Genomic DNA, 24,393 nt, shown 5'->3' on the forward strand with positions numbered 1-24,393 from the left:
ACCTCGAACTTGGCCTGCCCTGACATTCCCAAACGTATCCTACAAACTGACATCAGGAACCTGGGTGGTGAGCTTTGTTTCACAGGGAAAAGGGCTGGAGTTCATATTCAGGGACCTGTGGCCCTCAATGGGTGGTTGCCTCCAAAAAATCCGAATGGCAAAGGATGTGTCCCAGACCCAACCTGCCACCACTTTAAATTCAGGTTGCCCTGACAGTCCCAAGTGCATCCTACAAACTGACATCAGGAACCTGGGTGGTGAGCTTTGTTTCACAGGGAAAAGGGCTGGAGTTCATGTTCAGTGGCCTGTGGCCCTCAACGGGCAGTTGCCTGCAAAAAATCCAAATGGCACATTGCACATGGAGAGAGGTTCTGCAGCAGTGTCAAAGCACCACCACCTGCATCAGTGGCCCTGCCTTGGAGTAAAGGTCCTTCTGAGCGTCCTGGGAACCTTTTAAATACATTATGGAGGTTTGACTACTCAATTGTCGATGAGAAAATGAAACCTGGAGAATGCTGGCTCCTCTTTTGCCAATATCTTTGGGTTTTTTACCTTTCCTTCCTGTTCTTTTTTTTGTTTTGTTTTGGTTTGGTTTTTTTTCTTACTCACTGTGGCTTTCTCATGCCCAGAAGGCAAGAGGACACCCAGAGATGCATGCTCAGGTCTCAGCATAGAGGGGAGCAGGGGGCTATAGGGTACCCTGTGCCATGGCTGCATTTCTGCTCTTGCATGAAGAGAAGTGAGGCCACAGGCTGGGCTCCTCCAGCCTCCTGTAAAATGCCACATTTCTGTCTTTCTGTGACCTTTGCAACTTCTTCCATCACTCTGCTGTTCCACTGAATGGTCAGGATAAGCATACGAGCCTGCATGGTGGCTGAGGCACTTTCCTTAATGGTGAGAAATTAGTTTTCTATTATGGTTTCTTGTTGTCATTGTCATCTACAAAATATGCTGTGTTTAGAAGAGATCCATACAAACATTTCATTAACATGCTTTAAGCATGACTGCATATTGTCCCAGTATGAAGAAATAATGTCACGGCTCTGTTTTGATCAGAATTTTCCCTTGTGGGACATCTATGCTTTATTTTGGTCCTACGTAGAATCCATCCCAAATAAAATCCTTCAAGAACAGCACCTGAGCTATTTGTAAAGTGATTCCATTCCTGAGCCCAGTCCCCACCCCATTGTGGGGAGAATCCTTCTGTGGCAGCAGGCAGGTGCAAAAGGGCACCATGGCTGGGGATGCACTAAAAGCTGGCACAAGATTTTGTTGTTCCTGCTGTTACACAACAGGCAGCCTCAAAAGGTGTGCCCGAAACACAGCAGTGATTAAACCCAGCGAGGCTGTGACTTATCTCTCTGGCTGCTAGGAAGAATTTCCAGGGATGGCTCCTGTGCTCTGTTCTGGTGTCAGAGAAGAAACCTGATCCATGCACAGCATCTACAGAGCAAACTGGTCCTGGAGCATCGGTGCTGCGGCCTTCCCAAAAAAGCGTCTTGAAAAACACACCTGGGTAGCACAAGCACATCTGCGCTCACACCCAGTGATCCCAGCTCTTTGTGTGGGGTTCCAATGAGAGCTTTATTGAGCCTCTTCCTCAAAAGGATCCAGGGAAAAAGAGCCACTCAGCAGGGGTTTATATATGGATTTTGAGGGGCAGAGCAGAACCCCAGGGCCAATGGGATGAGGGCACAGGTGTGGAAGGGCCAATGGGATACATTGAATCTGCATGTCACAGCAAGGCATGCTGGGAGAAGCCCTTTTCCTCACCCTAAGAAGGCGGTTATGGCTTGAGGGATTTTCCCTCCAGGGGAGGGTTGTGGCTTCCTTCACACATTGGCCCATGGGAAGAAGGAGTGCAGGGCTGGGAGCAAGGCTGTTGGGCTCTTTCTCCAGGCAGCACTGACAGAACAAGAGCACACAGACTCAATCTGCACCAAAGGAAAATACAGGTTGGATATGAGGAAGAAGTTTTTCACAGAAAGGTGGTAAAGTATGGAATGGCTGCCCAGGGAGGTGGTGGAGTCACCATCCCTGGATGTGCTTAACAAAGCCTGGATATGGCACTGGGTACCAGGGTTTAGTTGAGGTGTTGGGGCTGGGTTGGACTCGATGATCTTGAAGGTCTCTTCCAACCCAGTGATTCTGTGAATTCTGTGAAAAACACCAGGCTGCCTCTCCCAGGAGGATGGGCCAGTGAGATGCCAGGCAGGATGGGAAACTGCTGGGTAGTGCTGTAGCTGGGTGGTGTGGCAATGTCTGGGGCACAGCCCAAGCATGGAGGTGTCCTGGGGAGCTGGGGGCAGAAGCAGCTGCCAAAATTAGTGCTGTGGGATGCCCCAGCATCAGTGCCCACCTGGGAGGTGCTGCCTGCCTTTGCCTCAGGCAGGTTTGCAGCCCATGAACAGTGCCCAAGGGTGTGATTCGGCCCCACACGCTTCATTGCCCTGCTGTCCTGCCTGCATTTGCTGTGCCTGTGCCTTTTCCCTCTGCTGGGGCTCCCCAGGACAGCTGGCTCAGCCCAGAGTGATGGGATCAGGTGCTCCCTGTCCTGGCTCTTGCATGCTGAGGATGTACATGCTTGTGTGCACAGGGATGCTCCCAGCTCACTGTGGCTCATCTGCTGTTCTGAAAAACAAACCCACAAAGCAGCCCACAGGAGCAGTGGAGTGAAGGCTTTTCTTAGGCTTTGGTTTTGCTGTGCTGAGCTTCAGGCACATCTGTGAGGCCTTGGAGAGCCTGGGCTCAGCTGGGCTCAGGAGTGTTGGTGAAAAGCTCACAAAAACACAGCAAGACTTTGGGGGTGAAAGCTTTCAGGGCAAAATCAACTTCCAGCACAGCAGTTCTGAGAGTTGGTCACATTTCATGTTGTAGGAATGGTATCAACCTCCCAGTGCCTTCAGTTAAATAAATGTTCTTGGCTTTGTGTATTTTTGATCATCCAGAGGCAAAGTGTTGATAATCACAACTGATAAATATGAAACGTGTTGTCCTCTGCCTTAAAATGTACCTGGTGTTATTCCCAGGATGCATTCTTCTAGGATCTGGGATTAAAAAGTGGATAAAAATAGCTTAAAATGACAAAACTGAGAGCTTGCCTCTGACAAACTGATAAAGGTTGTGGTCTTTTCTTCACGAGGTCCAAAGAATATTTGTGATTTCTGCAGCTTCCTGGTGACTTGGCAAAGTCACTTTGACCCAGTTTCACCTGGGGAAAATTAATGCCCTTGCTATGATTTGGTTAGTGCTTTGTAAACACACATAGGCTTAAAAAAATCCCCAAAAAACCCAAACCTCACCAAAAAAAAGCATGCTGAAGCCCCAGTCAGCCACGAGCTGATTTTTGCTGGAAAATCAGAAAGGCTTTGGCAAAACAGGCCCCATCTCAGCAACCAGCTAACTGAACCAAATGGGCTCTCTCAGCCTCGCTACCCACAGGAAGTATTCCATTTGTGTGGGAAGGTGAGGAGCTGAGGTGCATTTTACAGATCCATGTGAGGAAGGAGATTTGTGTGGTGTTTCAGCTGGAAACCAGTGTCACAGCATGTCCCTGCCACGGCTGTGAGCTGTGAGCTGCTGTGCTGTCACCAGGTAAGCTGGAGGATGCTGTGAGTTGCTTTATTTTTAGGTCTTATTGCTGAGTGCAAACGATTCCCTGTGTCCAGGCTGCTCGGCTTCCTTGGATCACACCTGTGTGGGTGTTGTTTTTGGGAGGGCTGAGCTTCCTTTAGTTCCTGCAGGGAAGGGAGAGATGCTGCATCAGTGGCTGCTGCTGCTGAAGGAAGGGTGAGGGTGATCAACAAACAGCACAGGGCTGTGTATGCCCAGGGAGGAGTTCTGGGCATGGAGATGGATCAGGGGTGCTCCCAGGGAGGAGTTTTGGGCATAGGGAATGATCAGGGAATTCTGGGCATGGAGAAGGACCAGCGATGCTCCCAAGGAGGAGTTCTGGGCATGGAGAAGGATCAGGGATGCTCCCAGGGAGGCATTCTGGGCATGGAGGGGGATCAGGGGTGCTCCCAGGGAGGCGTTCTGGGCATGGAGGCGGATCAGGGGTGCTCCCAGGGAGGCATTCTGGGCATGGAGAATGCAGCAGCTGGGAGTTTCTGCGGCTGTTACTGCAGATGGTGGGGCTGCCCCGCATCCTGCACAAACCCCTGTGATTTAAGGGAGCCACAGGCTGTGCTGGGGGGGTCTGGAGGAGGTGAGCACCTCTGGGACCACCTACCTGCCCTGTGGGGCAGGCTGGCTGAGCGAGGGCCTCTTCTTCCCACTGGGGTCTGCAGCTGAGGGAAACAACAGCACAAAGTTCCCACCACGGCTGCTGCAGGGAGCCCTCCAGCCCAGCTCCCATCCCCTCAGGAGCAGGAGGGCTCCCTTCTGTGCTTTCTCACCTTTTTGCTCCTCTGGAGGCTCAGTTTTCTTCTGGGGCCATGGCAGCAGGAGCTTGAGGCCTTCTTTCAGCATGAAGGCAAGGACAGCCTTTTTACCTGGTGAGGGAAGACACATGGAGTGCTCTGATGGCAAATGAGGGAGGACAGCAGTGGTGTGCCCCCCAGATCATTTGGGGCTTGCCCAGAGCACAGGGAAGGATGGCTGAGTGAGGACTTGAGATCTCCTTGATGGTGAAACAGTTTGGGGGCTGCAGAAAAGGGAGTTGTTTTGTTTTTTTTTTTTTTTTAATACAGGCTCATTAGGAGGTTTGTCCTCAAATTTCTTGGGACACTTTTTACTAGTTCAGCTTATGCATTTATCACCTGCCAAGCTGAAGCATTCTGAACCACATCCATGGATGATTGAGAAAACAAACTGGATTTTTTTTTTTTTTTCTAGAAAAAGAAAGGTGTGCCAGGCTTTGTGCCTGCCTGGGCAGCTTGTCCCAGGAGTGCCCTGTGGACAGTGCCACAGTGACGCCTGGTGATGGCAGATGGGTCCCTGCCTGCCACCACCCAGCCCTGCTCAAACCATGTCTGCACATCCCTCAAAATAAATGAGTAGGAGAAGAGGTTTTTTCTGCCTTTACAGGTGTTTTCCTCAGCAATTTCGGTGCTTTTTAAAAGGCAACAAAACCAAACTTTTTTTCCTGACAGCTCAAAAGCAAGTTTTTACCTAAAGGTTAGAAAAGCAAGACCTTTAGAGAAAGATCATTGTTGAAAGCATAAGGTGCAGAAATGTGTCTTGGGAGCTGGTGTGAACATCAGCACAGTCAGAAACAGCAATTTTGGGTCACACATCTTGTCCCCCACATGCCAGGCAAGCTGAGGGATGTTTTTCTGCCTGGCTCCTGTTAAAAATTTTCCTGTTTTTTCTGACCCCATGTCTCATTCGTCCCTGTGAGATGCAGCAAGCAGCGGTGGCTTGGGGAGTGTTGTCCCAGGGACACTCCCTGTGGGATTAATGTCCATTCTGGAGAGATCAGAGTCTTTTCTATGTGTCCAGAGCAGCTCCCAGTGCAGTCACTCTCTGACTGCAGTTAAACACGGGCTGTTCTGCCTGGGACTCTCCCAGGCCTTGCAGCAGTTCACACTGATTTAAACACTGAATATTTTGTGTTGGAAGGGACCTTTCAAGGCCATCGAGTGCAGCCCCCAACACCTTCCACTAGATCAGGCTGCTCAGAGCCCCATCCAACCTGATCCTGAATATTTCCAGGGATGGGGCTGCCACAGCTTCTCTGGATAACCTATACCAGTGTTTTACCACCCTCTAGTGTAAGAAACTACTTCCTATCTCTAATCTGAATCGGTTTAAATGTCACTCTCTCTGCTCCATGAAGACCCTGGCAAACACTGTCCTTGTTCTGGATAACTCCACTGTAACACAAGTTTCCTGGCTTATCACCAGCTTGGAATACATGTGTGATACATGAGGTTTTTCTGGTTTTTTGTTTGCTTTTTTTTTTTTTTTTTTTTTGTGACTTTTGCATTAAAACAACTATATTTCAGAAGGTCCTGGAAGAGCAGTGAAGCTCTGTAACAAGGTGGAGACCCAAGCTGAAGACTGGATGCTGTGCATGGGAATAGCCACGGGGTGAGGTGGTTTGAGCTACAGACATGGCTTGGCATTCCTGGGGCACAGGGCTCTGTCACCTCAGCCCTGCTGTGGAGCAGGAGCTCAAGCATCTGCCTGGAGGCATCCAAATCCTTGAACTCTGCTGCTTTTTAGCCAGAACTTGACAGTGATAAATGACAGGGAGCAGAACACTAGCTTGCTGACGCCCACTCATCCGTCAAAGCAAGATTAGTATGTGCCTATTTTGGTTCCCCCTTTAATCAAAAATCAATTAGGCAATTTCCAAATGAATATTCAGCCAAGGATTGGGCTGTCACGCAGACTGACAGTGCTCAGCATCTCTTTGTGTTTTCCAGTTTAGAGTTTTTCAGTGTATTGAAACTAAACAAGGGGATGAGGAAGAATAAACATCTCTTTCCCTGGAGATGTCATCTAAAACTCTGATGGAGCTTATTCTCCATTCCAGATATTCAAAGCACCCTCCATGGAATGCCAGTGTGCCTGGTGTTTGGCTGCACAGTTGTTCTCTTTTTCTTGCTCCCGTTTGACTCGCAGCCCAAAAGATTTCTGTTTCAGGGGGTGTGCCTGAGTATTTTTAACTTGGCTATTGAGATAAATAGGAATTATGCAACAGTTCTTTGCTTTGGAAGTCCCTGTGCTCATTTCCCTATTCACCAAAGAAAATTTCTAAAATCCTGCTGGACAGTTTTGACTGATCTTGACAGGAAAAAAAAATTATTCCATTCCATTTTCCCAGCAGGCCTGCATCACATACACTCTCAAAGCTGTGTGAAGGAGGGGATCTTTCCAGGGGAACTTAAAAGATGTCAGGTCTGGGTATTTCTGCACTGGAAGAACAAACCTAGAGCATAATGTGTAGTAGAGGGAATGGCCACCAGCTTCCTGGGACAGGGGATCTTGGGTACTTTGGAGGGGGTTTTTGCAGGAGGTGAAGAGGCTGGAACTCTGCCCTCCTTGTGGCCCCGGGAGCTCCAGCCCCGCTTGGGCTCCTGAGAGCTCCTCTCCTCCTGTTGAGCCCGGGAGCTCCTGTCCCCCTTGGTGAGCTGAAAGCTCCAGCCCTCCTGATGGATCCCAGAGCTCCTGACCTCCTGGTAGCCCCAAAAGCTCCTCATCACCTTCCAGGGGCAGGACCTGCGTGAGAAACACCAGGGACAGAAAAGCTCCAAGGAGACAATTCCACCTGAGCTCCTGGGGAGCGTCTGGTCTGCATTTTCGGCACGGCAGAGGAACCAGTGGCTGGAGATAAAGGGTGGCATCCCCAGGGCCTCCTCCACCTTGGGAGAGAGGGGATGGATAGGTAACTTCTCCAGAAGTACATCAGGATGGGGAAGAGGGTGACCTTGGCGTTGTGGTAAATGGCCTGGGTCAGCGGCCCCTTGGAAGATGAACACCAGATTGAATCCCTGTCTTTCTCAGAGATGTTGACCTGGGCACAGAAGAGACCAAAGCACTTTGCAGCACTCCTGGTGGGGCCAGGTTTCTCTCCCTGACCCCACCTCAGCAGTCTCTAAGCAGGGACCCAAATTCCATCCTGGCTGCTTGCCCCAGGCACAAGAGCAGGATCCCACCTGGATTTCCGGGGGAAGCATTGTGCCCTCCAAAGGGGAGATGGCAGAGCTACTGGGAGGAGATGGGGTGGGTGCAGTGGGAGGGGATGATGGTGACACTGGCATCTGAGGAGTGAAAGGATTGGACTGGTGGTGTGCAGGACGAACCTAGCACTCCAGGCCTAGTGTTCCTCCAGCAGCAGGTAATGCTGGAGAATCATCCCCATCTATCCCATCCTTATTCACGTGCTTGTTCTCAATTTATCGGGGCTGCTGGGGGGTTGCTTCCCCCCCCTCCCAGCCCATGTGGGACCCCAAAGCCCCCCAGCTGATCCAGACCCGAGCCTGTTCCTCTTTCCCCACCACTGTTCCCAGCTGTGCTGCAATGGCCTTGAGCAATGAGCAGCCTTCCTGGGCAGTCCTGGGGTCTCACCCGCAGCTTGGGGTGATGTCAGAGTTCAGGAAAAGCTTGCTGATGATGTCAAGTTTCCTTTAGAGAAAGGCAGTGTGCTTTTCTGACCGCATATTGCGGGGTACTGCAGTTTCCTCGCAGTCAGCCAACTTGGAAAACCTGCAAAGGCACGTGGAGTCTTGCTCTGAAACAAGTGCTGCTTAACTGCTAGGCTAGACAGTCCTGTTCTTGCTTAATTTGGTGTGGGAAATGGATTTGTAGAAAATTTTTAAAACCTTTGGCCTTGCAAAAAAGACAAAGTGGTTTAGAGAAATAGAACTATGAAAGATGCATTGTACTAGGTCCCACAAGGGGTAATTTTAGATGATTGGCTTTAAGGCATTTACAGCATGGTGTGGCAAAAGCTGATAGGCCAAGAAACGCTTATAATGTATTGTAATTAGGAAATAATTGGCTTCTGATTGTGATGGTGTGAATTATAACATCTGTATTATATCACCCTTCACTTGAGACTGAAAATGGAATAAAAGTTTTTAAAACACCTCTCAGTTGCCCCATCTCTGGGTCAGAAAAGGGCTTAATCCGACAATTTGGTATTTGCTTGGCCAGGAAAAGCAGTCCTCAAAGTGTGGAAGAGTGACACAGGAGGTATGAAAAGCCACCTCCCTCTTCTGCCACCCTTGTGGTCACAGGGTTCACCTGGGGCAGGTGATGTTCCCCCTTTTTGGGAAAGAGGAGGACTGAAAGATGGGGATTTGCCTGTTGTGGGGGTGTTGGCTGCATGGTTGGTACCTGTCGACCATGGATTGGTCTTACAGGTTTGATGGGAATGTGGACAAAGTCAAGGGAGAAATGCTACCACAACTGGCACATCTAGAATGGTGTATCCAAATGCTGAATTGCTTGGGACTACCAAAACAAAAGGATTTCAAACAGGAACCCTGAGCCAGGGGATGACTGCAGGCTGAAATGGGGGCTTTGGATTGGAGGTCTCCATCAGAGATGGGTTCAGGCCAGAGCCAAGGTAGGCTGGTGCCAAGGCCAAGTTGGGTGAAGCTCTGAGCAACCTTGTCCAGAGGGGCACGTCCCTGCCCAAAGCAGGAAGTTGGAATGAGATAACCTTTAAGGTCCCTTCCAACCCAAACCATTCTTGGATTCTGTAGAGATACCCGAGCACCTGGTGGAAGAACTTACTTGTCCATCTTGAGGTAGAAGCGGAGGTCGTCGACGAGGAAGTTGACGATGATGAGCTGTTTGTCCAAAATGTGGCATTTGATCAGTGTCACCGTCTGCGGCTGGCCTTTGCCCTTGCCCTTGTGGGAAGAGCTCTTGGCAGGGCTTTTGCTCTTCTCCTTGACAGGCAAGTCTGAGGCAGGGGAAGAGATGCTGTGTGCTCCTGCCCAGCATTGGGTTTGCTCCTTCACCTCACCTGGGCTTCCCTTAGCTGCATGCAATTTGCTGGGGGCCTTTCTACCTCTGTGAACGACACCTTCCCTCCAGCTTGGTGATCTCCTCCTTCCCTCCTCCTCTTTGCACCCACAGAGTGTTTATGTTCACTGTTTGCTGCCAGTCTGTCTAGCTGTTGGCCCTGACACAGCCCACAAGCAGATAATGAGTGAGGATGAAAGGGAAAAAATCTGTTTCCCCCATATACAAAATTCTCTTGATCTAAAAAGGGTTTCTGTGTGTTTAGTGGATTACTTTTCTAACTGCTTTTCCTGCTTCCTCTCAGACCTGTGCGTAAACTTTCTGTTCGGTTGCCCAGAAAACAATTTCCTTTTGCTTGTTTTTCTGGCCTGTCTCACCTTAGCTCCATTTAGTGTTTCCTGTTTTGGGTGGTTGTTTTTTTTGGTTTTTTTTTCCCTTTTGAAGCAGGGATGCATACTTGCATATACAACATTGTTTGAGAGAGATGCAACAGTATAACGGGCCACTAAGTCATGGTGGTGAGAGGTAAGGGACAGGTTTTCTCCATTTTCTTCTCTACCTAAAGCCAGGGGTGTCCTGGGGAGGGAGGAGCAGGGGTGGCAGGACACTGAACATACTTTCCCTCTCGTTTCTTGGACCTGACGGAGAAACGCCTCGAATTCTGCACGGCGTGTGTGATTCTTTATCTCCCTCTGGAACTTGCAGTAGCTCCTGACAAGCTCCCGGATGGCATCCCAGGCCCATCCCTGTGGAGACACAGCACAGGTGGCATCAGCCAGGGAGCTGCAGCACTGGGGCTGAGCCCTCCTCTTTGGAGCCACCACTGTGAGCTGGAGCAGCCTTGGCAGTGGGATTTGTGACCCAGCCATCATCTCTGCTTTCCAGCATTTCTCAGTTTCCCTGGTGGCCACGGGGGATGGTGTGAATCGCTCGGCCAGTCCTGAGCCTGCAGGAGGGAGCCTTTCCCTGCTGCCTTTCTGCAGCTCTCTAAGTCTGACCCCCTCACCCCATTTATGTGACACCCCTTGTCTCACAGCACCTCCTCTCTTCCTTGCCTGGCAAACACCCTCAGCCTGGCAGCATGGAGGGTCCTTCCTTACCATCCTCTGTGTCCTGAGGTCCTCTGTCCCTTCCTGCACAAGCTGACGGCGCCTAGACTTGGACTTTTTGCTCCAGGGCAACAAATCCTCCTGCTGCAGCTGTTCCTTCTGCTTCTGCTTCTTCTTTTGTTTCTGCTTCTGTGTCTGTTTCTGCTTCTTCTTCTTCTGATAGTAGTGTCCTTCCTCCTCTTCCTCATCCTCCTTGTCCTCCTCCTCAAACCTGGCAGATGGGAGAGCAGAGAGAGCATAAAGGCCAGCCAGAGGCATGAGGAGGGCACTGGTTTGATGGAAGGGGGGGTAAGGTGGGGAGTAGCTGATAAGGGATAGCCCCAGGTTTGGGGTCCCACTGGATTTCTGTTCCTGGAGGAGGTTGGACAATGGCAGAGGGCACTAGGTACCCTCCCTTGGACTCTCTTCTTGCATGTGGTAGCCTTGGGAGTGTCTGTCCTGCTTATCTGCAGTGTTTCCTCCTCCAGTCCAGCAGCCTGCGGGCCCAGAAGCGATTTGGTAGGTTTGGGGTGAGGGTCTGGATGGAATATCAATGCTGATGGGTCACAGAAAAATGCATTTTTAGCAGTTGCTGTCTGACCCCTTGGGGTGGGATGGATGTTGGGCAGGGTGCATTTGCATAATTGGGCTGAAGAAATCAGCTCAGCCCAGGTGCTCAGCATCATTTTTCCATTTGCTTTATATCCCAGTGTGAAGCTGCAAGGACTTGTGGCTGGAGTATTCCCAGAAGGTGAGACGTGAGTCCAGAGATTTAAGTATGTCTACAGTGTGATTTTAAGTGATTTTTCTGGGAATCTAAGCACTGCTCAGGTGGCATTCCAGGGGTTGATTGAGGATGAAGTGCACGAGATTTGCACAAGGTGTGAAGAGTAAATTTGAACTGGGGGTGGGGAGTGTTAATTTTTCTCTTTTCCCTGGTAATTCTGCAGTTTAGACCCACAGGCCACCCTACATCTGAGAGGGCCAAATGAGCAAATAGGGAGCAGTGGCGCTACAGGGGAGCTCTGGGAAAACCTGAAAGAGTGGAAGGAGCAAAGCTGTGTGCTGCCAGGTGCCAGACCTGCGTTTTCTAGCTGCCTTCTTCCTTGCAGCAGCAGCAGCGTTCTCTCGAGCAATCCTCTCAGATGCAACAGCTGTGGGGACAGAAACAGGGCTGGCCTCTCCCTCAGGTGACAGCCAGAGCCTGCAGACAGCTGGACCCTGGAGCCTCCACGTGGTGTCTCTGTGGTGACTCTGGCCCAGGAGACACTGTGGGAGCTCTTCACTACTGGGATATTGGGACACACAAGACAGATTATGGACTTTGGACCTGCTTAGCATAAGAGATTTGGTAACAGGATGCCTTGGCAAGAGCAAACAGAACTTTGAGGATTAAATCAAGATTGCAAAGAAGATTCAATCAGATGGGTTTACTGGAAAAAGAAAATTACATCAGACTTCTGCAAGCAAGAGATGTTTAAAATGTGTAAGTTTGTTTATGGGATGATTAACCCAATCACTGTAGTAAAACATTACTAGCCTTCCTAAAATGGTATATAAGCTTCTGTAGTCCACAATAAAATTGGATTCTTTGACCACCTCACAGTCTCCCCATCTCTCTCATCATTGCTGATACTTCACCTCTCATGGTTTGACCTTCTCAGCATCTGCTTCAGAGAAATCCCCCACTGCCACCCTCCCTGGCTGCTTTAATGCCCCAGAGCACAGCCTGTGGTGGGTGGATAGGCCTTTCCTTCTGGATAAGATCCCCAAGGGTGATGGGTCTGGGAGCCCACCTGGCCTCTTGCCTGCCCAGCCTGGACTCACCGAGTGCTGCACTCATGAGCTGCAGAAGCTCCTCTTCCTTGCTTGGGCTGCCCGCAGCCAGCTCATCTGCTATCATCCTCTGGAATTCTGCATCAGAGAGAGGAGAGGGGACAGACCCCATGTCCATTACCTCTGGTTACAACAGCCTTTCAGCACTGGCTCTGAGGGCTGGGTTTTGGCACTTTCCCTGTCCCCTTGTGTGTCCTGCTCCATGATCTACCCCTGACACTGCATTTCTTGGGTCAAACTGAGGGCCCACAAGTGACTGCTGTCACCCTCAGTGCAGAAAATTGGTGTCATTCCCAAAAGATTGCATGACAGAACAAAGCTGAGGGCCACAGCACCAGCATGGCCAGTCCCAACATCCTCAGAAGGCCAAAATGTGGAGCTGGGAGGCAGGAACCACTGCTGGCTTTGGGCTTCAGCCACTTTGCTGCACCCTTCATTTGATCTGGTGATCCAGGCCAGTGCAGGGCTGTGGCATTTGGTGTGCCTGGTACTGGCAGGAGGAAATTTGGCCCTCGTCTAAAATCCTTCTGGACAGTTTTGACTGATTTTGACAGGAAAGAAAAGCTGCCAAAGCTTTCATTACAAATGAAGGCTCCCACACCCACTGTACCAACCCACCCCATGATGTCCATCACCTGTTTAGGGCTACCACCAGAGCATAAAACTGGCTTCAGCCAACGTGAGCCCCACCAGGAATGGAGAGCCCCTCTTACCAGCGTTGCCCAGGAGCAGCTCCAGCTCTGCCTGGATGGAGCCCCCTTTCTGCAGGTCCCAAGCAGCAAGCAATTGCCAGTGCTTGGAGGAGACCCCCTCCAAGCTCCTCGTGCCATGCAAGGCCTGGCTCAGCTGCAGGGACTGGTTCATCCTCTGGGACAGATGGAAAGGTCCCCCTCTGCCAGCAGCATGGCCTGGCACCTCGGCCATGGGGACATCCATGCCTGGAGCTTGTGGTGAGAACAGGGCAGGGTGATGGCACATAGCACCTTCCCCATCTCCAGCACTGCGCCCATCATGCCTCAGGGTTTAGCTTTTCTATTTTTCACATTCTGTGCTACTTTAGTGTGTGGCTCTGGGCTTCATATGAGGGGATGGTGAGCTCTCTGCACAGAGCAGGGAGACAAAACAATTCCTTCTCCAGATGGGGACCAAGGACAAATGATCCAAATCTCAGGCCCAAGAACATAAACAACAGTGGACTGAAGAGAGAAAAACAAGAAAAATGGGACTTCATAACCTAAAGCTGTAATTGGACAATGAACTCCAATATGTAAATGGAGCAGAACTTTTAAAATGTCAGACCCTGTGACTGGTCATGCATTTTTTGGCCATTTGGGGTTGTGCTGCCCAAGGTGGATCTATTTGAGGCCTCTTAATAAATCCCTACTTTATTCTTTAACTCAGTCTAGTCTCTGTTCTAGGTCAGCCTTCACAAGGCATCACCCACATGTTTTACTGTGCCTCAGACTACAAACCTGCCTGGTTTAGGCCTCTGCTTGAGCTTTAAGCAGTCTGGAAGGAATCTGTGAGGGCACAAAGCTCAGCTCAAGCTGGCTGGGATGTACAGACAGCCAGAGGTAGGCCAGACACGGCCTTGCAGCTTTCTTGAAGGGCTCAGCATCCCCTCAGGAGGGCTGGAAACAACCCTGAAGGTGTCCCCAGCAGCCTGGCAGCCTCGTGTGCTGTTTTGTTGGCTGTTGTCACCAGGGCTGGCTCCAGCTGGTGCCCTGGGAGTGCCTCCTTCATTCCCCCCAAAAACCCTGCTGCAGGTTTTGCCTGTCCCCACAGACAGACAGTTTGCACAGCTCGCTAAGCAGCAGGGGTAGAGTGGCTGGTTTCTGGCTGGGAGCTGAGAGCAGGCACCAAAAATAACCCTGCTAAGCCGCCAGCAGCTCCCCTGACCCCGGAGCAGGAGCGCCGGGAGGAGTTTGGCTCAGGGGATGGTGCCCACAGAGAGCAGGGCCCCGATGACCTGCTGAAGTGCTAATTACACTCCCAGACCAGCTCTGGCCTCCGAGGGGAGATTGCCCTGACAAGAGGTGCTTAAAAACCTGGGCGGCTAATTAACTTCCCACTAAGAGCAGTTAATGAGCTAGGGTCAGGAGCTGCCAGCTGACTTTTCCAAAATGCTCAGCTCTCCCTGGCTGAAGCTCTGGGAGCCAGGTCTTTCAGGATACCAAGCCCTGACAGCCTCTCTTTAACATTTCCAGGATCAGCTGCTGGTTTTGCATTTCGTTTTGGGAAAACAGTTGGTTTGAAGAACACCTTCTGCAGTGAGAAGAATTGCCTGCAGAGGTTGTGCAGGTACCAGTGCAGGTGGGATGCTCAGGGGGTTCTGCCTGCAAGGAGGTTTCTGGGTGTAATGCTGGAATTTGGGGAGGTTTTATGGGATTTCTGATGCCAGGAGGAATAATGGTCTGAGAAGAGAGCTTGTGTGACTCTGATTTCTTATCTCATCCTTTTTGGTGGAAAAAAATATGTGGAAAACTTGAGGGTGGTTGAGTCACAGGCTAAAAGGCTACACGGCCTCTTCCCCCCTGTGCTGGCCAGGCACTGGTGCTGGGGCAGGGTCATCCCATGTGTGACATTCACATGAGTCACATTAAGAGCAGAAATAATTACACATTAATAGTGTGGGCAAGGAAAAAAAGGGGAGATAAATTCCCAGAAGTGCTGGGCTCGCCCGTGCCTACCCTAAAAGCCTGCAATTATGTTTCTCCCAGCTTTTAGGCAGGGTCACAGCTTGTCTCAGGGGAGCTCTTGCAGGTCGTGGCTGCAGTGCTGCCAGCTGAATGGGATGCTGTGCTGGAAGAGTTAAGGGTCATTGCTCCAGGCAGCTGGAGCAGGGTAGGATCAGCTGTGTCACCCTCTGGCAGCACTGGCTGGGGATATGGGATGCCAGACCACTGCAGCTAGTGCTGGGCTTCTCCTCTCCAACTTTTCACATCCCCACTGGAGCCTACACACCCCCCCCCCCCCCCCCCCAAGGATGCCCCTGTGCATTCCCCTTACCATAAACTGGAGGAATGTCCTGTCATCAGAGGCCAGAAATTCCTCATGGAGGCCACAGAGCACCTGGGGAGGAGCAAAGGGGGATGGTCCTCAGGCAGGGTCACAGTGCCAGTGCCACGGGTGGCTCTCAACTTGCTGACATGCCCAGGACACGCCTGCACGTCCGGCTTGGTCCATTGGGCTGCCCAGAAGGGCTGGCACTCTAAATGGGTTTTTCTGGGGTTGTGCTGGAACTAGTGATGGGTGCAAAAGGATGGCCACTGCCCTGTCATCCCCAGCCCCTGGAATGTGCACCTAGCCAGGGTCACCAGAGAGGTTCAGTGACTGCTCTGCTGCCCAGCAAATCAGTGAGGATGCTCCTCTCCACTGGCTTGGTCCAGCAAGGTGACTGCAAGTTGTTCCCTTCTCCTCTTCAATTTCCAAATGCTTCACTTCTTAAACATCCCCACAGCCCTCACACCACCTCAGGGCTGCCAATGCCAGCTGTACCTCCCAGCCTGACCTCTGCCAGCACCCCTGTGTACCTTGCAAATCTCCTTCTGGGCTCTGAATATCCAGGGGGAGAATTCTCCACATATCAGATGGTTCCACAAACTCACGAGAGTCCTGTTCTCCAAGGGAAGCTTCTCAATGTTGCTGTCCTCCAGGTAGGTCTTGCAGATCTTTTTCCCAATCAAATGGTGCAGGAAGAAGCTGTTTTCTCTGTTGGAGTCCAGTGCCATGGGCAAAAACTCCTCCAGGTCATGCCACAGGTCCAGGAGATGAGTCTCCATGGGTCGGTTCTGGTGCTGTAGGAAATCTCTGAAGGGTCTTCCTGCACAGGCCTCGGCACGCAGGGCCCAGGGAAGGAAATCCAAGGTCTTGACTGTTTTTTTCAGGGATGGCAGCCGGGCAAGGGATGCAGAGGGAGGCAGGTCAGAGAGGATTTTCTCCTTACAGAGGTTTTCTAGATCCTGCTCTGCACTGGACTGAGGTCTTCTAGGAAATGTTGCTCCTCCTCTGCCTCCAAAGGCAGGATGCTGTGACTGCTGGGGAATTGATCCTAAAACATCCTTGTCCAGACACCAGTCCTCCCTGCTCCCAGCTGGCCCTGGCTGCTTCTCTGCTTTCACCCCTAAAGTGGCCATTTTCAATTCTTGGGTGTCTCTCCCCTCCTTGGCCAGAGCCCAGACCTCTGCTTTGGCCTTCTGGCTGCAGTAGGGCCCTGAGACGCCCTGGCTCCTTTTGATGTGCATGGTGGGGAGGGGCTCTGACAGGCCCGGGGGCTCCTGCCAGCCGGCCTGTGATAAACGTTCCCGATATTCCTGGAGCAAAGGCCAGCACGATTCCTCTTCCTCCATTCCCATCTTGCAGTGCACGAAGAATTTAGGGAGCAAGTAACTCTGAATCCTAAAAAGGACCTTTTCCTGCATCTTGCTTAGGATCTCCCTCCTGCTGCTGATGGACTGGATGTGCCTGGCTTTCGGAAAAGATCCTGAGATGGATGCAGGGAATTACAACGGGGAGATGGCTCCATGCAGGCTGTTCCCCAGGCAGGGGATGGCATCCAATCCCCCTGGGAGCAGCCAGGGAAGGCCCCCTCTCTGGCAGGGCAGTGCTCATCCCCAGCTCCTGTGTCTCTTACCAAGGACGGTGGCACAGAAGGTGACGACGCTGGAGCCTTCACGCAGGTGAGTGGCTCTCAGCCTGTGCACCAGGGACAAGAACAGCTCCCTCTGACTCCCATCTGACTCGTCCAGACCCAGGAGCCTTTCAGTGATCATCCAGAAGTCGATCAGTTATTCCCCTACAGATCAGACAAGGGATGGTGTAGGAATGGAGCGAACAAATTACCCTTTGTCTCCTTGAAAAGGAAAAAAAGCCCAGAAGTTTCTCTCCTCAATTTGCTTAAAAGACACCTTATAAGACTTTGAGGACTTCACCTCCAACTTAAGGACAGCTAATTGGACAGAAGCCAAAAAGTCCCGCCTAAGCAATTCACTAGAAAAAGAAGAGAACAAAATAAGTAATCGCTTTTGTGCAGTGTTTTAGCAGGAGCAAGAACCTCTTGCCTTGGCTCAGTTTTTCTCTGCAAAGAGCTTTGTTATTGTGCCTTTATTTAAAACTTTTCTGTTAAAAACACTGTCACAGAAGCCATCCTGCTATTTTATGCCGTCTGAGGTAGTTGAACTATCTCAGGTGTGGTACTTTTCTCTGAGAGCTTATGAGACCTGGCTCGAAGAGATAAGTATCACCATGGGAGTTGGGAGGGGCCCCTGAAAGCCCCAAGGGTGGATGAAGCAGAAGGAAACATCACCTGGATGAACCGAGGGAACAGAGCAGAGAAAAGCCACGGCTGTGCATCTCCCTCCCAGCTCTGCTGCTGGCTCACCTTCCAAAGCTTTCTCTGGGATCTTACCCATGCCCCCAGCTCTGTGCCAGCATCCTGCCAGGCAGGTGGCCCGTGGCTGGCTGGGAGGGGGGTGTGGAGCATCCTGTGCCCACCTGGCATTCCTCGGACGAAGGCACAGAGGTGCTGCATGTCCTGGCTCCCACTGATGCACCTCTCCAGCAGCCACTGGTCAGCACTCTGCCAGTTCAGGAGCTCTGCTGTGGGACACAGAGCACAAATGGCATCCGGGGTTGCCTGCCAGATCCCAAGGAAACTCTCCAGCTCCCACCCTGAAAGAGGCTGCTGTAGGGAGACCAGCAAATCACCCTGAACTGGGAGTTTCACACAGGCTGTGGATGCACACGGGGTGTTTGCAAGGATAACTCGCTCCTGTCAGGGACAGTTTGTTCAGCTCTTGTGCCTCTCTTCCTTGCAAATGCCCATCTTTTCTTGCCTGAGTTTGGGGCTCGACCTCAACTTCCTCCAGCTTTGAGTTTCAACCCGACTGGAGAAGCAGCAGCAATATACTCAGGAAAAGCCGTGGTGAATTGCTTATTTTAATGAAATGAGAATCTGTATTCCTGCTGCCACAGCTTTCTTTCCAGTGGCAAGTCACACACAGGCTGAGGAAGTACCTAGCTGGACTGAGAAGGCTCATTTGAGGGGCAAAGTGAGCACAATCCAGAGTTGCTGACAGTAAGAGAGACCACAGCCTGTTTTCCCAGGGCATCCCTGCCCAGCAGCAATCCCAAAACATCTGCACCTCGGATTCCCATGCCCCAGGACCTCTCGGTAAACCCTGCTAGGCGGGTACTTAGCGAGCCTGCATTAACAGCGTGGTGGAGTAAATCCCTGCACATCCCATCGGGACCTGCTGCATCCCTAAAAATGGGATGTGCAACGCCTTCTTAACCCTTAGCAGACCCTTAGCAGAGGCAGCGACAGCCCCGCAGAGAGAGGAAGCCCAGGCGCAGAGGAGAAGCCGCTCCGATTTCCTCCGTGCCGCGATGACTCACCTGCTTCCCCCGAGCGAATGAAACCCAGTAGCTTCTGGCAGAGGACGAGGTGGAGGCACAGGCTGGATTTGCAGAAGTGAGGCAGCCGGTGCTTTTCCAGCCAAGCCAGTAAAGCCGCGGGGCTGGCATCCTGCGTTGCCCGAGGAGAGGATTAGCTGTGAGCAAGGAGCCGGCTCCTGCCTGCCCATTAGGGTGAGTAACAGGTCCCTGCTATAGGGGAAGGAGGTGAGGAAGGCGCCCTGTTGCTTTATGGCGATGACGGTGGTGAGGCACAAGGGGGATACTCAAGTTACAGCCGCTGCTTGCGTCCCCAAAACGAACGTGGCAGCCCCGGCGCTGCGCGGCTGCCTGCAGGGCTTCCTTCCCCTGCCTCTCCTCGCCCGCCTTCCCAGAGCCCAGGCATGGCAGCTCCCCGGGGGCTTCCAGAGGAGCGGGGGGTTCCTTTTTGCTTTGGGATCTGAGCGCTGCAAGCGGCTGTGGGGATCGGGGACGCGTGGGGAGGGAGGGCTGAGCCAACTGGGTGACAAACTGGGCTTTGCTCCTGTTGCATTCAGGAGGAATCCAGGACAAGGGGCTGATGTTTGTGTCCTTTTGTAACGCCACACATGCTCTCCTTCGCTCCAGCTCTCGGTGTTTATAGATAGACCCCATAAACAGCAGCAGGACTTTAAATGGATTGCGCTCCGCCCAGGGCTTAAAAGCGAAATGACGCCCGGCGTTGAAATGATCGCCCAGCTGCACGAACAGGAGAGCCAGGGAGGGGCCTTGGCAGTGACAAGCCGGCTCCTTCCCTCCCCTGCCCTGTGCCCTTCCTCCCTCTTCCTCCCACTCCTCCCTTCTAGCAAGGGGCATGTTCTCACCAGGTGGCTTGGCAGCTCTGGCCACAGGCACCACCGGCCCCTGCCACTGATGTAAAGGGGTGTCTGCCCAAAAACCTGGATCCAAACAGAAAGGGAGAGCTGAAAGAGATGGAGGGTGGCAGAGGAGCCCAGAGCCCAGCTGTTCTGCTTAGTTCCCACTACACAGAAGGGCATCGAATTCCATTTTAGACCTCTATCTCCAAGTTGAGATCCTCAGGTTTCCCTCATTTTCCAGCCTGAATGTGGTGTACTCCCAGTTTTCCTGCAGCCTCTAATGCCACAGAAAGTTCACCTGAGGAGAGCTCTGAAAGGCTCCAGGTTTTATGGTGCTGAGTGGACTTAGGGGAAGGTTCAGAAAGATGTTGAAAAAGTCAACAAAAACATCATCTTGCAGCAGCAGCCCCATGTCCGTGGAGGCTAGGGATGCTACAGGGGCAGAAGAGAAAGTTACCTGGGCTTTGTGCTGCCAGCTGTGAGCCAAAGGAGAAGTTCTGGGGGGGAAGCAGCTTTAGGGGATGTGTGGTACAAGCTTGTCCTGTGCTCATGCAGGAGGATTTGGAGCTGGGACAGTCTGAAATGTGTTTTGGGATGGGTGCCACAGGCTGTTTGGAAAGCACCAGGTTCAGGAGCATGCAGGAGCTGGGAAATTTGAACGGCAGCCTCCCAAGCAGCAAAGGTACGTGGTTCACAGAGGCTGGGCACAAATGTGGTGGCATCCATAGGGCAGGAGAAGGGAGGTGCTGTGGCTGCAGAGCACCAGCTCGGCTCCTCTGCATTACCCAGACACCAGCCATAACACAGCTTATCCACCCAGGACTCAGTGCAAGTGTCAGTGCCCAACACCTCCCACCACCCTGCAAAATTTTATTTATGTCTGAAAGATGTGGATGCAAGAAGGTGGGCTGGCATCAGCCTGCTGGTGAGTGGATGCCCCTGGAAATGCCCTCTTCCACCAAGGCACAGTTGTGTTACAGGGAGGACCTGTATTTCAAAGCTTAATACTGCTTTTTTCCTCCCTTTTTCCACCTTTTGGGGTGTGTTTAGAGGGGCTGAAGCCCCCAGCAAAGGGTAACTCACCAGCAGGCATCATGATGGTGCAGTGTTCCTGTGCTGTGTTCCAAAGTGCCACCCTGATTGTGACACGCTTGTTGGGGTGACTCCTGGGGGGCTGCAGGGCTCTCGGGGCAGCTCCCTCCAGGCCTGCTTATCCTGCAGAGGATCTGAGCAGTGTCTGTATGTGCCTGAAGAGGGGATGTCCAGAGGGTGGAAGCCAGGCTCTTCTCGGTGGTGCCAAGCAATGGGATGAGCAGAAATTGGAATGGAGGAATTCCCACCTGAACATGAGGCAAAACTTCTTTACTGTGACGGTGACTGAGCACTGGAACAGGTTGCCCTGAGAGGTTGTGGGGTCTCCCTTACTGGAGATATTTGAGAACTATCTGGGCACAATCCTCAGTACTGAGCTCAGGGGACCCTGCTTGAGCTGAGATGTTGGACCAGGTGGTCCCTTCTGACCTCACCTGTGATGCTGTGAAATGTCACCTTTTAAATCGCCAGCCCTGCACTCGGGCAGTCCTGAAATGAAACCCTTCCCCTCTCCCTGCTGGGGCAGACTTCTTGCCTTGAAAGCAGGTTCCTGGTGGCACCTCAGCTCTGGGTGTGGTCGCTGTCAGTCCATCTGCTCAGCTCGGGATGGGAATTTCACAGGAGACCCCTCTCTGTCTGCCCCAAACAGACCAAGCCCACATTTCTTATCAGCTGTCTTTCTTCATCAGATCTGGGGCTGAGACCTGGCCTTGGAGACCCTCCAGCTGGAAGAGGAGAAGGAGGAGAAAAAGAAGGAACCCGTCCTGCAGCAGGAGTGACCTGTTCCCCTGGCAGGAGGAGGAATCTGCTCCCAGGTGGGTATTTGATCCTGCTCTTTGTAACGCCGTGGTGCCAGACCTGGGGGCAGAACAGGGTCCCACAGTGTCCCCAGGAGCGAGGCCACCTCACGAGGTGGCGCTGTCACATCAGGAATGCGAAGCTGTTCGCAGCAGCAGCAGAGCTCTGCGTCTCCGCGGGCGCCAATGAGAACAGGGACAGCTCCGAAGGGATTGTGGGGATGGTGCTGGGCTGGTCACTGTGCCAAAACCCAAACTGATGCGGGGAAGGGGCAGCAGTGAGCCACAAAACACGTGCTCATCCCAGTGGTGCCAGGCAGAGATGTGGGAAGGAGTTATGGAACACCCTGGGGAGGAGCAGCTCCCACCATGGATCCATACAGATTTCCGCTGCTGAGCCCAAGAGTGGGGCGGGGGGAGGTTAAGAATGAACTGCAGTGGTGGCTGTCTCACACCTAAAATCCTCAGAAATCCTCAGAGAAAGGTCAAAACTTTAAAAAAAAAAAAAAATAATCACATTTTCCAGTTGGCAACTGAGCAGATGCCCAGTAGCATCCTCAGAGGCTGGGGTGGCTCCTTGGGTGCTCATCCAGCTCTGAACTGGCCTCAGTGGGACTGTGATGGCTTCTGCCAGGAAAAAAAAAATGGTTGTGAGCAGGAATTGGCCAGCATGTTTACTGTGGGAGGGCACAGGCCCATTTCCAGAGTTTCTCCCCAAGGGAAGACCCCAAGAGGTCTGGCAGGATGGAGCTCTCCTCTCCTGGCTGCAGCTTCCCAGGTTTTCCCAGGGCACATGGTCTCCTCACAAGAGGAGCTCACGTGAGCTGGATGGCTGTTTAAGAAAGAAAAAAAAACCAAAAAGGTTTGAAAAAAAGAAGTGGACACACGAGCACAGCTCAGATTTAGAAGGAAGCTCGGAGTGGCTGGACTCCATAAAAAGATAAGGGCAGGGTTGCAACATCAAACACGTCAGGAGGGCTTCGCTGCCCCCTGCCCCAGCTTGAATCACCCACATCCCCTGCCCCTGACATGGGGAGCAGCCCTCCCCTGGCAGCCCCGAGGTGATGAGGGGCAGAGCCTCATGTTCCCAGAGGGGATGGGCTGGGGTTTTTCTCCTTGCCCAACATCAGCTGGCAACTGCTCCTAACTGTGGCAAAGTCCAAGGCTGCCCTAACACAATGCCAGCCTGGGGTCACTGGCCACTCACAGCCCCCCCAGCAGCCCAGCCTGTCCCTTTTGGTGCCATCAGCGGGGTGGGTGTTGTTTCCCCCACACCCCAAACATCTCAGCATTGCTTCTGGCTCAGGGTGATGGTCTGGAGAGCCAGAAATCTGGGGAACTCCAGCCTGAGTGCACAAACCTGCTCTCCCCTCTGGCATAAGTATTATATCCCCACCATGAGCTTTTGGGGGAAGATTTGGGATTTTTTCCCCCTGTACACGCTCATATAATTAGTTTATAGAACATTAGGCCCACAGTGCCTTAAAACTGGAGTTGCCCAAGGCTGAGGAATTCCAGCTCAGCCTTAAATATGAATTCCTGTCTTGAACATACTACAATGATTTTTCACATGTGATTTCCATGCACTCAGTCTGAGTGCATATGATCTGTTTGCTGGGCAAGCACACTACTGGTGTTTCCTTGGGAAGTATTTTTCAGCCTGTTGCCATCTGTCTGTGGTTTCCTTGCTTGAGACTGTCCCTTACACCTGAAAGCCCCTGTGGCAGGCTCTGCCTTCACTTGTCTCCCCTGCAGCTGAAGCAGAACCACTGGTGTAACCTTACCCCAGCCTCTGGGGCTGTTGACTTCAGCAGCCCGGGTTAAGTATGTGTTGTGCCAGGACAGGGACCTAATTCAGCCACAAGGGAGGGACATGAGCAACGGCACTTTGCTGTTATAATTTATACATTTAATAATTATTTTTATAATTAATTAATATTGTTTTTTAAATGTATATATTTTTTTCTTTTATAATTTACAATGTCAGGCCCGGATTCACCACTTCATCCACTTAGGCAGCAGTTTGAGGATTTCTGCACTCTCTCTTATGGAGATGTGAGGCATGTTAGGCTGAAATTAACTGTGCCAGCCACAGCTAACACAGCCCCAGCCTGGCTGGGAGTGCTTTTAACAGTGTGAACAATAAAAAAAGAAAATGGGGGGGGGGGGGGGGGAAGGGGGAAGAATCCCAACAAAACCAACCCTGCCAATGCACAGTGTGACCGATTTCCAACTGCGGGGAAAGGCATGTGCCGAGCGCTCCCTGGGATCTTCTCCACCCTTGTACAGAACGAACTGAGCCAAGCAATTCCTGGGTCTCAAATCCCGCCTGCCCCTGATGTTCTCATCTTCCAGCTTCCCCCCGGGCTGCTGCTGAAGGCGAACACGTGCTGGGCCCCCGGGCAAGCTCTGTGGAGCACAGCAGGTAGGGGCTGCCTGCCGGGAATGCCCCTGGATCTGGGCAAGGGGCTGCTGGGGCATGGAGCAGCGCCACGGGTTCCTGGGAGGGGTGCCAAGCTGAGCGGTGGGCACGGGGACAGGCGGCTCAGAAAGGGGTGGGGAGGGAGGTGGCAGCACCTGGGCTGTCCTGGGGGCCGTGCCCCAAGGTCCCTCTTCCCTCTGTGCGTGGCCCAGGGAGCTGAATGGGGAGGGAGGGTTTTTGGTTTTTTCACTCTGCGTGTGCCTCTGCAAGTTTGCACTGACTCGTTTGCTTTCCTAAACTGCCCTTTAGCGCAGCCCAGGTGATCTGCTCTGGAAAGGCTGAAAGCCCTCTGGCCACCAGCCCGCGGCCACCCTTGACCCTGGCAGCATCTTCAAAGGGAGCATGGGCCTGCTGCGGAGCGTGCAATGTTTGCTCACAGCCAGGGCCAGCAGCTGCTGCCTGCCTGCCTTGGGGGGTTTCGTCAG

The 24,393-nt window shown here is 52.3% G+C and overlaps 2 long non-coding RNA genes across 3 annotated transcripts; one reads left to right on the forward strand and one right to left on the reverse strand.

The window, feature by feature from the left end:
• Nucleotides 1–3,653: 3,653 nt before the first annotated feature.
• On the reverse strand, nucleotides 3,654–6,952 carry LOC128811401 (uncharacterized). Its single transcript, XR_008438330.1, has 4 exons — nucleotides 6,878–6,952; nucleotides 4,398–4,493; nucleotides 4,232–4,289; nucleotides 3,654–3,737 (listed from the first exon to the last, which is right to left on the reverse strand). It is a non-coding gene; the product is annotated as an uncharacterized LOC128811401 (long non-coding RNA).
• A 13,860-nt stretch (nucleotides 6,953–20,812) lies between these two features.
• LOC128811402 (uncharacterized) lies at nucleotides 20,813–23,881 on the forward strand. Of its 2 annotated transcripts, none has more exons than XR_008438331.1 (3): nucleotides 20,813–21,003; nucleotides 21,379–21,504; nucleotides 23,842–23,881. It is a non-coding gene; the product is annotated as an uncharacterized LOC128811402 (long non-coding RNA). The 2 variants fall into 2 exon arrangements; XR_008438332.1 differs by having other exon boundaries at nucleotides 20,813–20,970.
• Nucleotides 23,882–24,393: the final 512 nt, after the last annotated feature.

The sequence above is a fragment of the Vidua macroura genome, chromosome 9, assembly GCF_024509145.1.
Source record: "Vidua macroura isolate BioBank_ID:100142 chromosome 9, ASM2450914v1, whole genome shotgun sequence".
NCBI classification, from domain to species: Eukaryota; Metazoa; Chordata; class Aves; order Passeriformes; family Viduidae; genus Vidua; species Vidua macroura.